We start from the raw sequence: 15,996 nt of genomic DNA on the forward strand, positions 1-15,996 counted from the left end.
TATTGGCAATTATTGTGGATGCTAACAGAAGCAAATGCAGAGTCAAAGTACAGCTAGAATGGCACCTGTGTCCCACAAGCACTAGAGTTTATACCAAAGAGAAATTGAAAATACAGTTTCTTAGTAGTTCAATATCTCTGCTATTAAAAATGAATGAAAAAGGAAAGGAAAAGAGATGAGGAAGTAGAGCAGTTGCCAGAAGAAAAGGAAAGCTTTAAAATAACAAGCGCTGCAACCTGTCAAAATGAGGTATTTATTCCCAGGTGAGGTGGGAGAAGATGTGACTGGTAGTGAGAGGAGTTCAGAGCCATTTTGGAGCCAATACTCACCTCAAGAATGTCCTATGAGAGGTCTGTAGCTTTTGACAGAGCAAGAAACTCACCATGTGCTTTTTAAATACAATCTTCAGTTTACACAGGCATATGCCAAATTTAAGAGTTTTCATATTTGGCTCAGCTTTTCGTTATGTCCTACCTAACCCTACAGGAAAGAAATGAGTAGTGAGTCATGCAGAGCAGAGGCAAGGCAAAATAATCCCAGCCAGTGCAATTCCTAGTGCTATCAGTGGGGAAGAATGTGGTAAAGCAAGTTTGCTTTTCAGCTTCCTGCTTGACTCTTGCCTTTGAATCCTGAGGTCTCCTGGGGCAGCCCTGCTTCCCCAGGGTTGCAGTGGCTCCCCAGCTTGCTTACCAACAGGTTTTTCTGTCCTGGCTACCTCTCAGGGCTGGGTTGCAGGGGATTGTGTGAACTCAGTCAGTTACATGAAAGCTGAAGGAAGCCCCTGTGCTCCCAGCACCAAAGGGTGTGCTACCAGATGTGAAATATCCTTGCGCTGCTCTGGCCTGGTTCAGCCATTCTGATGTTATGTTAGGAGTAAGGATGATTTGCCCACTTGCACTGGTTTCTGCTCCCAGACTGCAAAAGGATTTGATTCTTCTTGCCAATCTCACGCACACTCACTTTCACGTCATGAAGATCGTGCCAGCCTCTTTTTTTAAATCCAGAAGTCTGATGAGGCAAATTCTTTTGACAAACTGTCTTGATTTTTTGGGCAGGTCTTACAGATGTGGCATTGGATTTTCTTCCCCTGAATTTGCCTAGGATGAAGGAAAAAAGACTTCTAGCACCAGCTTGTCTACATCAAACACAAAGAGGTTTATCAGTAAAAAGACTGGTGGCACAAGCTGCGTTCACATACAGTTCAGTTTTATACTAATCACCAACACATTCTGTGTGTGCTATAACTGTGTGGACAGAAAGCATCCTGTGTAGCTTTATTTTGTGAGGTCAAGTTTGACAAGCCCAGTTAGGGTTTCACCAGAAGACTGAAGAGACCCTTCTGTGCTGATGCTATCTATTCCCCCCATCCCGAGGTACATGTGATAGCTCGTTTTCCCTTACAGCTGATCTTCTTTAACCTGTTATATATTTTCCCGTTGAAAGTAGTTTTCTTCCTCCAAAGCAATGGTTCATATGCCTTTAACAGACCTATTTTTGCTTTGTTTAAACACCTTTCCCTTCCCTATTTTACCCTCCTGTCAGCAAAGAAAGCAAATGAAAACCAAAAGGAAATCTCAGCTTCAAAATCCTTTCAGCAAAACAATGGCATTTTGAGTTGCTCTGTTCATGACATTAACTGTTCATGTTAGGTAAGAACTAATTTCCTTATGAGAAATACATTCTTGATTCATTAATAGTCAAACCATTTTGAGGCCTTCAGAAAAGTTCTATGGCAAGAGAGACTAAGAGGACCTTTCAGTAGCAGGTCAATACCAGCCCTTCAGTGATGATCAGAGAAAGTCGTGCATAAATAAATTATAAAGAAGGCTTTTATAGAAACTTAGATTTACAGTCATCAATTTAATAATCCAATACATATCCCTCCTTCTACAATTGTTTTTTAAGTAAGCTAGTCACCCAAATGTGTTTGGGATTTAGAAATAACTCAGTGACTCATAAAAAGCTGGATGGGAGAAATGAACTGAAAGAGATGAACATCTGATATTTGAGTTTGTGTTGTGCAAATCACTTCTGATAGATAAGCAGAATTGAATAACTTCATTCACTGATAAGCACTAAATCAAACTAATTGTAGCCAAGTGCAGAGCAAGTTATAATTCATGAACAAGTCAAGGTGATTAATTATAATGTCCTCAAAATTTACCAAATTCATTGCTAGTGTTCAATTTTTTTATTTTTTTTTTTATTTTTTGCTTAATGATTGTATGTCCATTTACCTTCTAGTAATTGGCAACTGAAGTGTCTGAATGCTAATGCTAGCTTTCATTCCCTTCCATGTGTTGCAAAATTGGAGTGCTTTTTTTTTTTTTTAATGGTAGAAGTGCCCAACAGATCTGATGTGTCTCATTTGCACAAATTTTACATATTGCACCAAAAACAGCCCTGAAGTTCAAAGGGCAGGATGTGAAAGAGAAAGAGAAAAGAAGACAAGAGATATCAAGACAAATACCATTTTTGCTTTGCCTTTTACATCGTAGCCTGTAGTCAAATGCTAATGGTGGATTCACGGGTGTCTTTAGCCAAAACTTCAGAATTTAACTTTGATTTTCTGCAAAATTTTATGAATGGAATTACTAAAATAACAAGGTAAACAAAAATATAATAGCAAATGGTTCATTAAGTTTTAGGATAAGCTGCTAAATTAGCCTATTTGACACAATAACCATGTATTAGTCCTACTATGTAACTGCCCTGTCAGTGTTACTAGCATTGTATTGATTCCTGTAACAGTAAAGGCAGTAATTTTGTGCTCTAAACTGAGCCCATCTGTTGTCTTTTTCAAAGGAACCTTGAAGCTTTTATATTTAACAGCAAGAGGAAATTCCAACATTTTTCCTAAGGTTTTATAGAGAAGTAAATGCTGAGGACAATAAGTCATGAGAAAATTGTTCCTGTTTTTTTGTCTGGTTGGTTGTTTTTTTAGATGAGAAGAATGATGCAATTATTTTAAAAGTGCTGCTTAAATGAACAGTGAACACATGGAACTCAAAACTATGTTCTTCATACCATTCCCTAGGACAGTTTCAGAGTGTATGTCCCAGTGTTAGCAGCATTATGGGATAAAACAATGTTCTGAACTGAGGACAAACCCTTTGCTCACACTGAAATCCAAACACTGATGCCCCTTTCTTGCTCAGTGGCTTATCCATGTGCACAGATCTAAACATTGACCTGCACGTACACAGGCACAATGAGAATTCCCAGTCAAGACACCTTTAAATAACATGATTTTTCAGAGTTGCTCTCTGTAAAACAGGGTTCTTAAAGGGTTTTTATATTCTGTACACAAAATCTCTGGTGACTCTAAAACTTGAATCACATAAATGTTGATGGAAGGTAAAAGCGTATGCAATATGGGTCTTGAGTTTTAACCAATTCACCAGTATCCTGATGTTCATTACAACAATCTGTATTGGTCACATTACTTGTGTAGGAGTCTTGCTTCAATCATTGTACATGATAAACAAGGTCAGAGAGCTACATTCAGTGTACGTAAAAGTCTCACAAAGGTGAAAATTTGATGAATTAGTGCCATTGCAATTTTTTTGTTGTTTAATTTTACATTACTTTTCTGAAGGGAATTTAATATATCCATTAACTTAAAAATTGAAATATGCATTTATTAATACCTTTTAAACCTCTTTTTCATTGGATACTGTCCAGTATATACAAAGAATTTGTGTATCTGTCCTTTTTTAACAGTGTAAGTCAATAGCACCTTGTTTCAGCAGAAGTCCTCATGACCATCTCTTCAGTCAGTGCAGACTCCTACTAACCTCTTGGCAATAACAAGTCTCTAAACTTGTTGTAGCTTCCATCACCAGATTGTTCAACTGCTCAGAAGTTATGGATGCACCCACAATTTATCATCTAAAGGGGAAATAGTGTGTGTCATCATTATTTTACAGCAAGAGACATGAAGCACAGAAAGATTACGAAATTTATATAAGATGACAATACAGAAAATGGTAGCACAGGCAGTAACAGAAAGCCCTAAATCTTTGATTTCCACTACAGAGCCCTAGTGACAAGACTCCTTTCTCGCACATGCTGAGTGAGGCACAGGCTTTTACAGGAACACGAGCTTGTTTATTGGAGACAATCCTACTTAATGCATAGATAAAGCTTTAACTTTAGCATTTTCTTATTCTTGGAGCTGAACTTTGAATCTTTAACATTCATTTCAAATAAAACACTTTATAGCTTGCAAGTAAAGAAATGACAGATAAGAGATCATTGCTACTTCCTATGGAAAACAGCAGGGGAGCAAACTAGAACATCTGTGGAAGAAATACCTAAAGGAAATGTCTGTATCTGATTATATAAGAAGACAGAACTTTTGCCTTGGAAATCAGCTGAAATGCAGTCAAATTGAGGAGTAAACCTGTACTGAGGAACCGACAGCATTTATATGAAAGGTGTTCTATCAAAGTGTGCTTTCCTTTTTTACAGGAGGAAAATGAGATCTTGGTAACAACTGTCAGGCCGAATGAACAAAACTTTGATTCCTTCACAGTATCATAAGGGGGGGGGGGGGGGGGGGGGGGGTCTGTAGGATATTACATCCTACATCCTACAGTAACACTTGTGGAGTCGTACAGGCATGACTTGTAATAGGGTGTTAATAGGCAATATTGTTGGTGTAGCAAGAGACAGGGTATTAGTGGGCAGTTGCTCTGAAAGTGTTTTTTGAAAGTTAACCCAAGTAAAAACTGATTTTTGCTTCACAAGCCATCAGCTGTGTTAATAGAGATGGTACTGTTTTGGCAGTAATTTTCCAAGGAGAGCTGCACCCTGCAGCCCATATGCTTCCAGTCTGTGCAAAAGAACATTAATTCAAATCCCCTGTTGATCTGACAGTCAACATTTTTTTAATCTATCCCTTGTCCCTCCCACTGATCCAATAGATTGAATTAGCCAGGAAGCAGGCTTAGAAAATGAAGTGGAAAACAAAGTATGATTATCTTTCTTTTATTTTCTTCACTCTGTAGTGTGAATATGCTGAATAATTAAGAAGATTACCTTTTGGAACATGGTGCCTCTTGAGCTTGGGGTTAGAGTACTTTGTTAAGATATTTTACCCATATGCAACTGAAGGAAAATTGAGCTACATGGACTTTTGCCAAATGATAGTAAAGCTACTGATAGTCTGTCAGCTTCAATATTAGCACTATTTTTCCATATTTTGCTGTTATAACAACAATAAAACAACAACAACAACAAAAAGTTAACCCAAATTAGCAATGCTTATAAATTCTAGTTTCAAGCATGTCTTACCCAAAGATTTTGGAGGACGTAAATAGCTATAAACTCAATAAAGGAGAACAAATAACATATCACACAGCATTAATAATTCATTAATTATGATCTCTTTCCCACAGCTAACAACTTCCTGAAGAAAGTAGCACTTTATGTATATATATGTATATATACACAGTCTGAAGATTCACATGAGTAGCAAGTACTTCTCTACCTTAAAACTGTGAGATGTATTTGAAAATAGATTTTAATTATCATTAGCACTTCCAAGTTTAGCATTGGTAACAGTCAGCTTGTTAATTCAGGCAGTACAGGAACTGAAGTTATGACCAATTTTCCTTCATGCTCTAATAAACTGGTTGATTAAGTATAAGAAAGTTTCTTGCTGGAAGTGAACCAAACGTTATTTGTTCACTGGAAAGAAATACAGCATGTCTAGGGCCAAAATTTACATGTGCAGGATGGAGCAAAGTGATCAAGAAACAAGGACAAAAGTGAGGCCCAGAAGGCTTTGACTATTGTATTGCCTCTGCCACTAATTTATCATTAACAAATGATTTCAGCTTGCTGTCCTGTTTTCCTCTGCTGCTTTTGATTGCTTGACCCATTTAAATAACTTATTCTAGCCATAACCTGTCCCCAAATCCATTCCTGTAACACACTGCCATGAAGTGATTGCAGTCCTGTTTGCAACAGCTGTGAGCCTGTTCATCAGTAAATTGTGAATGCTTACCTAAAGATACTGTGGTTTAAATAGTAATAATAATAAATAACCTTTTTTTTTTCATAAATCATGAAATTATTTTTTCATTTTTTTAATAGGATTTCATTTTTCTGTGGGATGTGTTAATTTCTCAAATGCATTCCAGCATTGCATTTGTAGGAGAGGGTGGACTAGTGCTGAAGCTAAATGAAGATCTGGAGGCAGATTAACAGCACTCATGGTAAAAAGCTAAACAATAAAGAAAAATCATTTATAAAAATTGAAAGGTAGTTGATACTACAAGTAAATAAAATTTTATTATTAGCAGTCTGCTTAGATTGTACTGGATATAAAATAGTTATTGAAATAAATAGTTGTTATTGAAAATGTATTAGGGAAATGAAACCACAGACAGCTCTGCACTTGGTGCAAATAGTTACTATTGCCTCAGATGTGAGACAGCACCTGAAGAAGTATTTCTGTGTATTCATAAAACACCCTATACATTCAGCTGTTTTCTAAGCAAAAGTTGGTAGTTGTGCTGCACTGTGAATGCAAATTTTCATTCTGTTTTAAGATACAGGTGAAACAATGTATTCTTTCACTTTAGTCTTTTCCCAAAGGTTTCATTAAAAAATGCAGACTACCAAAATGAAAACCAGACCAGATGTGCTGTGCCAGGAACAGTTACGGGGAGCTCTAAATCTTCTTCATCCTTCTAAGCTACCAGAACAAATGTATTCTCAGTGCTGGAGGCCGTAGGTGGTGAGAATGCCTAGATGCAAACTTCACCATAGCATGCCCAAAATAGTTTTCCATGGTTCTTAGGACAACCAGATGTTGCCTTAACTACACTACAATAGCTATATATATCCTCATATGTTATCTGTCTTAATATGTAAGATATGTGTATATATCCTATGTAGCTATATATATCCTCAGCTGCAGTAGTACAACAAATTCAGGAACTTTATGCCCACCCAACTGAATAAGCATTTGTTAAGGATATTAAGAGGTCCTTTTAGGGTTACAGGGCCATGTCGGGCCCTTTACCAGAACATATCCATAGCCTGAGAGTGGAGGGCTACATTTGCCACAAAATGGCTGATGACTGCCACTGATGTGTCACTGTACACTAAGGAACTCCAGTCGCTTTTTAGTTGTGAAGGCAGGAGTATGCAAAATGAGAAGCTTGCAAACATGTATGTCTCAGAGCAAAAAGTCATTTTCATTATAGTTCTGAAGTCAGGTCCAGAAGGTTAGCAAGTCTAGAACTAGGTGTCAGTAGAGAAAACTGATGTAAAGGCTGAATGATCCTGCAGTGAGAAGTAACTTTGACACCAACCCGTTTTCATTGTTATGTATGTTCAGAGAAAAAGCTCACACAGATATTATTTTTTGCAGTTCATTACACTGAGAAGCATTTTTACATCAGGCGAAGGCTTGAGTTCTTTGGATTGAACTCCCTCTGGAAGAAGGTAGAAAAGCCCTAAGCTCTCCCCTAAAGAGACAGGGCCTTTGTAGATTCCTTAGATACCTTTCCTGTCTCAATTTCGGAGATGTGGGACACTGAAGATGCTAAGTTACATGGCTACCAAAACAGCTGGACAAATACATAGAAGAAAAATTTGTCAAGGGCTTCTAAACACAAAAGCAAATTCTCTGGCTTCAGGAATTCACTGAGCTGCAAGTCATGGCAAACTGAGGAAGATTTTCTGGGCAAATCTCTCCCATATGTTTAGTTTTCCTCTGCATCTTTTCCTGGTCAGATTTGGAGAAGGATTCTGGTTTCAGAGAGCATTTGCTCCCAACCATTACAGTTGTTCCTAGGTTCTGAACCAAAAAAGGTCCCCAGCAGAGTCTCCTCATAGCCACGCGTGTTGGGTTGTGTCCTCCTTGTACTCCAAGTACAAGTGCGTCAGGTGCTGCCTCAGTTCTGGGCCAGTGCACCTTCTTGCTGATTTTCCAGTGTGGATGCTACCAAAATGTGCCAGCAAACCACAACTATGACTTGTTTCATCGGCATTTCACAGATGACAGTTAGCAGCTGGTGACAGATTGATAGGTGAGAAGGTGAGAAAAGAGAAATCAAAGCTGACAAAACAGATCTGTTTGATCAAAGAGAGGTGTTTTTAGCTGGCTAGGCAATTAAAAAATAGGTACATTCAGACATTTTATTAGGCCAAGTTAATTCAAGCATACCAAGTGCCTGGAGCTTGGCTGTCTTCACTCCCAAAAGTCACCCATGGCTTGCTAATGCAACTGCACATGTTCATGTTGAGATGGGGGAAAGGAAGAGGAGGGAAAAAAAAAACAACAGATACTTTGGCACAACTCCAGTCGCCTGTACTAATGGCTTCCGTCAGTATGAAATACAATAAAGATCCATCCGTTAGCCAAAAATATACTTGCTAAAGTTTTCCATTTTAATAATAGTTTACCTTTAGCCTTGGATGATACATATTGCTGTTTATGATGATTAACTTAATGTATAGGTAAGAAAAACAGTGATGCCTACAGAAAATGTGTGATCTATCAGAATAGAAATACTTTCTACACACTGCTACAGTTAACAGAGCATAAGGTTAAAGCATTTGTCCAAAATACTATATAAGTATAGTGAAATTAGCAATGTTTGAGGTATAGCCAGTGCTCAATGACCTCAAGGGACCCACTCTGAGGGATGATTTACCTCTGAAATCTGTGCCAGATGGAAAGTGGCTGTTGTGTTGGAGCGGCTGGAGGTCTCGTTACACCTGGGCTCACCTCAGCCTTCCTTGCTGCTCCCAGGCTCCTTGAAGGGACCCTTCCCCAGGCGAGGTGCCCATGCCCTGCGCTCCCTTTCTCTGCCCACCTCTGGCACATCACCTGTGCTCTCAGGTGGAAAGCAGCCGGCAAATCTTGGCTCCCTGTCAGAGCCACTCAGACATCCTGAGGGGAATGCCATTGAAATATTACTTTGTACAAAGGAATTCCCTCACTTTTCCAGTGTTTTAAAGGTAGGGGTAAAAAGAAAGCTCACTGCGTATGATAAAGCTCCGAACTGCTCATGTATTACAGGGCTAAGGTGTGACTGAAACAGTTTTGTACCAGTGCTACAATTCCTTAGTTCTGTGCCGTCAGGCGCACAGAGACATCTTGCATCTGATGGTGCCACATAATTCTGGTCCTGAGGTCTTTGAATCTGTCTGCTAATGTTAATCCAGCGTGAAAAATGCTCCTATCATCCATTGATACTGATGTTATGATGGTCCACAGAGAATTCAAAGAAGGCGAAAGCTATTGAAAGCTTAGTTGCAATCTGGAATAGATTTGTGTTAGAAAAGTTGCTGCTTTGTCTAAATCAGAGTTGTCCATTTAATTATTCTCATACCAGCACATTTTCCAGCATTACTTTGCAGGCAGGCTAATTCTAACAGCATACGGGTGCCACTCTTGATTCTTTCATCCCACCAGGAGCAGAGGTTGTTCTGCACTTCTAAGAGCTGCCTTGTCCTAGGTCCTGTGTAAGCAGGTTAGAAGCCCAGCAAGAGGCATCAAAGGTAAATATTCTTGCTCACATGATGTTCAAAAATGTCTTCTTTAAAGCCACCAGTCATCAGTGACATTTGCTGTACTTTGTCTCTTCACTTCACACTTGCAAGCTTTATTTTTTTTCCTTTGGTTTGGCTTTGATTACGCTTCTACAGAAAGAGAAGTGAACTTTTGTTACAGAGGCATTACAGGCAATTTACAGTACCCTACAAAACTGCATTTTCATTGCAATTCATCATATGGCTAACACCATATTAATTTAGCAGTCTGGAAAAACTACAATTAATTTGATCCTTAGTGTTGATTAGTAGCTGACATTTTGTCTAAAATTAATCCTCAAGATGATACAGAAGGTCTCAGCTGGGGATTTAGCTGCTTGGAATTTGATCATTATTTGGACCTAAATAAAAGCATATTTGCAAAAACTGAGAAACTAATATAATTACATCCTCCTGTCAAGCCAAGGTGTTAGAAGTATTTCAGGTGCTTTGACTGCAGGCCAATTCAAAACACTGTTTACAAAGGAATCATGCTGCATTAGTCACTGAACATGCATATTGTTCAGCATCTTAAATATCAAATATATTCACGAGAACACGTAATCTTATGTATGTTTGGCAAATGAATATGAAGAAAGTATCTGTTAGAGAAGAAGAGGATCAGAATGTTGCAAAAGAAGCCTGTGGCTCTCATTTAGATGGGCAGTATGGATGCTCATCCAATGTAGATTTCTGTAAAGCAGTTTCAAGAACTTCCATGAAAACTGCCAGCCTTGAGAGTTTAGATGGGTACTATGCTACCATATGGTAGAACTGCTTTCAAAGCAAATGCTGAGTTTTTGCTTTTCTGAGAAACCAGATGGCAAAGAGGTTGGTATCTAGAAGCTGTCCCACCTAGATCATCAGAAGCAGTCAGTTGTATGGGACAGAAAGTGATTTTAATCTAAAGGCTTTTCAATAGTTCATATAAAATACAGATAATATGTGTATTTATTTCCCAAATATAAATATATATATAGTAAGATCCCTGAAATAAATGATACTTGTTCTTGTGAAGTACTGATATAGGTGTAAAAACATGATGCAGCAGCAAAGTGAATAATTCCTTTTCTAATTCCTTAGATGTTCAGGGACTCTTCAATAATGTGTATTTTGCAAACCTTCCTGGAAGGCAGAAAAACCCAGTCACTAGCATTGCCAACCAAACACCTTCCAAAAGCATTATGGACACTTAAAATAAATATCCTATACATTGCTAGAGTAGGTGAGAAAGCACTGATAGCAACAAAGGGTATCACATATACAAGATAAGTGCTGTATTTGTCATTTGTCTCCTAAAAAAGGGGAACATTTGCTTCCAGAAAAAGCTCCCATAGCAATTCTATAATAAAGCCTGAACAGACCTCAGTCAAGTTTTTAAAGTGTGTCTACATTTGTGTCTTAGCTCAAGCAGTAGCGCAATGAATTCTCCCAGCTGTCCCCACTGGCCATGTGCTGGTTACATGGCAGTGTGCTGCCAGTATATGTAATCTTAGGTTCTTGTGGATGAAGACCTGCTCCAGAAGCCCACCTAATGAGCACCAAGCCCTTGTGGGAATCAGAGCCTCCAAACCAATGAGTGAACACAGTGCTGTGAAATTTTCTGGCATGTGTGGAATACACATCCACCAGTACAGTGCTCTTTAATCAAATTGAGCTATCTTGTGATAACCCTGAACCCTCCTTTTACTGCGTAAAGGCATCTGCACCTTCACATTTGCTGCCAGCCCTCAACTCCGTGAGAACAGCTCGTGTTTCTTCCAGAGGCATCCCCTCATTCATATCTTCTCCCTTCTTTCTGTTCTGTTGCCACCTCTGTGTTGACGAACTCTTCCAAAAGGCTTCCCTCTATCACTCTTCTTTCTTTCACTGTCCCTCTCTTTCCAGCCACGATCTCTCTTGCTGGCACTGGCAGTCTCTTCGGCTTCCCTTCAGATGCCTTCTGCCCCACACAGACTGTAGTAATGCCACACAGGGGGGCAACACCAACGCCACTCTGCAGTAACCCCCCTAAATGTGTTCAGGGCCTCAGCTCCAGCCGCTCCAGCCTTCTGCTCTGTTCTTATCACACTGCACTATTTGCTAACGGTGGTGTAGCCTGAAGTGACTGAAAACATTTTAATTTGTGAAAAATCCGTGGGTATACATTCCATTTAATTGAACAAAAAAAATGTACATGAACATTTCAGCATGCGGAACACAGGCTTTCCAGTCCCTCTGGAAATCAGCGCAAGTACAGAAGGGTAATTTAGGGCAGAATTTGGCAATTACATTGGAGCTTTTTCAGGATGTTTTTGATGTGTCTCAGTGCAAAAGGGAACTTCCTTTCTCCCAGTAGCTGGGAGCATGACAATTCAAGTCTAGACCAAAGGCAATAATATTTCCAGATGAAAATCTATCACTGCAAGAATAGAGCCTGAATTAAGCAGCGTAAAGACAGGATCTCTAGATTTTCATCTATTAAAAAAAAATGAAACAAAATAAAATCAATTGTAGACAGAGTCATTCTGAAAACCATCAGTCCAAAGTCTCAAATCTTTTTTCCTTCTTGAAACAAAACATGTTGTCCGAGTTGTTTTTTATTTGTTTGTTTGTTTGTTTTTTTCCCTTTTCTTTCCAGTTTTGGATTGCTTTGGCCATTCAACATAAGAAAAAAAATATGCAAGAAAAACATCAAACGTAAAAAAGCAAACAATCTTCTTACTCTTCTTTTTCTGAAGTAAAACACAAATGTCTGATCTGATCTGCTTCTGATAATCTTAGCGAGTAACCTTTCTTTCCTTTAATTAGATAACAGGTTTTCAGTTCTTTGCAGAGCTACATCTTATTCACATTTTGGAGAAGTTTCAGGGCTTCCTACTTGGGTGCCCTAATTAAAACCCACACAAGCAATAAACAGTCTCATGAAGGGATTGGGAACTGAACAATTTTTTACTAGTTATTAGCTCACCTTCGTGATTACCACGGTACAGTAGTCATGTCTGTACTCATGCTGTCAGTTAGCCACGTTACTAACAGAAGCTCCTGTATGAAAAAGCACACAATGTAGTTATTTCAACAATAAGTATGATTGCAAGCATTACAACTAACCAGAATACAGCGGAAAAACAACTATGATATAGCAGACCCACTACTTGTTCTTTTTTTCTCAGCAGCCATGCAGCAAATAAATTGTTAAGCAAGTGCCTCTGAAGAAGAGTTTTACCAATTCCTCATTTTCACTTTATTTTTATTTTACCCACTTAGGGTATCCTTAGTCATCCTAGGAAGTCCTTCATACCTTCATTTTTGCTGTGTTCCCCATTATTTCCTGTAATTTTATTTTCCTATAGTCTATTTATAAATTTAATCAAACACACAGAAATAGTTACTGTAGATAATGCAGTTGAACTTCATTAAAAAACTGCAGGAAATGATAATAGCATTGTGGTGCACCAGAGTGGAAAGACATTCACTGCTGTTCTGTTCTTCTGAAAACACACTTATTATCCAAAAGTACATCTTAAATTATCATACCCAACTATTATATATGGTTCTATTTCACATTGGCAATTAATCTGTTTACATCTTTAAATTCAACCTTGTACTGAGTCTAAGCTCTGCATCTGAATCTTTGGCCTCTCAGCAGTCATTCTGCTTTCTTTAATTCAGATTATTGTGAAACTTCAGTACCATGTACAGAATTTTATCTAAGAGTTGTTCAGTCCTCTGAATTGTGTCTCAAATATATTATACTTGTAAAAAAATATATTTGTTTGGCCTTGCAAAGCCATTTAATATATTGTATTTAAACTTCACCTGAATAGCTTGTGTATTTACCATATATTCCCTCTATGAAAGCCTCATTTGCTAGTCCTTTGCCAGGAGACATTCTGCAGAAAGTAGCATGCTTGACATGTTTTGCCCTGCTGGATCCCATTCCACTGGTTTCAAAGGTTTTAGGGTGTGTTTCACATGTAATCTTATTATATGTTTCACCTGTGACACTTCATGTGTCACTACTATATATTTAACCTGTATCACTACTATAGGTTTCACCTGTGACACTGTCTACGCAGCCATGCAAAATATCCATGCAGGTAAAATTGCTTGAAGAATGCCTGTAGGATGCCTACAATTGCTGAGTTCAAAAGTCTCCCTAAAGTACTGTTCAGGCAAGGACGCCTGACTCTGCTAAAACAGAGCGACGTGGTCTGGCCACAGCATGGACTGACACTAATGTGGTCCCAGGGAAGGCAGCGCCAGCCTGAATCAGGGCAAGGAGACATGAAGAGGTATTCACTGACTGTACACGCAGTGTTGTTTTGTTAGCAATGCTGACAGGGCTACAGTGGCCTGGTGGACTGACAGCAATATCTGTAATTCCCTGTAATGCAGGGGCTGTGAGGCAAGAATGCCAAACAGCTGTGCATAAAGTCAGCTGTGGACACTTGGGAGGCTGTGTCAAATAAGCCTACAGCTGAGCTCAATTATATATTTAATATTTGCCATACAGAACCTCAATATCCATCCCGATGACTGCCAAAACCTGATCATCTATTAAGCAATAGGAGGTAGGGGTAGACTGTCAGCAAAGCACTAGCAAACACGAAGCTTTAACAGTGATGTCTGGGCACGGGGACATGGGTGCTGTGATCCTGGCAAAGCACACAGCAAGTGGTTATTCTCATGAAGAAGTCTGGATTACTCTGTAGACCATCCCAGCCAAGAAGATCAGTGTGGCACCACCAGCATAATGCTCTTTCTTTCTGCCTCCATCCAAGCAAATGTGTGGGAGGTCTCCTGGGTCTCCTGGCCCCAGCATGGCACACTGCCAACACAGCCTGATGTTTGAGCAAGTGCTAGCCACAATGCTAGCACAAACCCCAAGGGAATCCCTTACATTTGTGCGCAGATAGGCAGGGTAAAGGGAGAGGGTGCACTTAAATAAAACCTTGTCTCTGCCCTCCCAATGTGCACAGGTGTAGGGTGTGGAACCAGACCAAGTCACAGAGTGATCCATGGGGAGGGGGTCATACCTCTGTCTTCTTCAGGTTGCTTGTTTGAAAATTAGTCAGGTGCAGCTGTGGACAAGATCTATGTCTGTGGAACAGTCCAAGGTCACAGATGTCCTCACGGCCATTTTCTCTGCTTCTACTCAAGGCTGCTCTGCAGAGGATGAGCACACACCACATTAAGACAAATAGCTGATGCCTGTAACGATGCAAAAAAACTGAGCCAAGCTGAGCAATTTCAGTCCCATTTCAACATGAGTCTCCTCTGAAAAACTGAAACCTCTTCTTCAATACAGGGAAAAACAACTTTGTTTGGTGAGACAAGCAAAAGCTTTGCACAAAGAATTCTTTTTACTTAGCTAAAGGTCAACTCAAACTACAGCCCACTACATGTGGGTTATTTCTAGGCACAGTATGTGGATGACCAAACAGCCTGTGTGCAGGTCTGTTATCCCTGTTAGGTAACAGCGTCATCCTGCTCAGAGCATCTCTGCTGCAGCACATCTGTACAGGGTGTAAATCTACTTCTAAAGCAGGCTACGGGCTCTATACTTTTACTTCAGCAAAAAATGATCACCTTTGTAACGCTGGTTAAACCGGCAGGTTTTCATCTTCTCACCATGTCCCTCTGTATGATTCTCAAGACATAACTTACATGATATAAATATAAAAACTCCATCTATAGCAGCTTAAAACTCTCTGAGGGATGCTAGCAAGTATCTTACCTCCTTCCTCAAATTTCAGTCCTATATAATGTCTGCCTTCTTTGAAAAAGGAAGGAAGGAAGGAAGGAAGGAAGGAAGGAAGGAATTGGAAAATGCTGATTATTGTATGTACACTCTTTCAGGTCCCTTCATACTCTGGGCTAGCTTTTGGACTGACTATGCCTGAAGCATGAAATTACCTTTAGCTGATATGTTTTAAGTAGCTGTCATCTCTCTTATGTCCCTCTCCCCTCCTCTCCTCCCCACCTTTTTTTTTTTTTTTTAATGGATGTAATGTGCATGGTTAAAAACATGTATTTACAGAGCTCAATTTAGAGATTGTTCTTTGGTACTCTCCCTATAAGTGAGCAGCATGGTTGTACAAAGAATTCTTCTTTAAAACATATTCAGCCACATAGTGACAATATGCCAGGAAATGGCTCCCCCCAGAACATGCCAGAGCTTCCCAAATGCTTATCACTCCCCCAGAAATCAGGCAGCCTTTCTGGGCATGCATCAAGGAGGCAAAGTTCCGATGCTGCTGCAATTCTCAAAGCTCATCCGTTACACCTGAAGGAAGGAGTATTCATTTTTTCATTTTCCACATACCAGAAAGCAGGAGGCAGCAGAAAGCAAGCTGCAACAAACTAACCCTCCCTATTCCCAGACACTGGAAGGCTGAAACTCTGCATGCAGGCAAGGCATGGATGGATGATGCAACTGCAGCATTCTTCCATCTGGAA

Source organism: Cygnus atratus, chromosome 3 (assembly GCF_013377495.2).
Source record: "Cygnus atratus isolate AKBS03 ecotype Queensland, Australia chromosome 3, CAtr_DNAZoo_HiC_assembly, whole genome shotgun sequence".
NCBI classification, from domain to species: domain Eukaryota; kingdom Metazoa; phylum Chordata; class Aves; order Anseriformes; family Anatidae; genus Cygnus; species Cygnus atratus.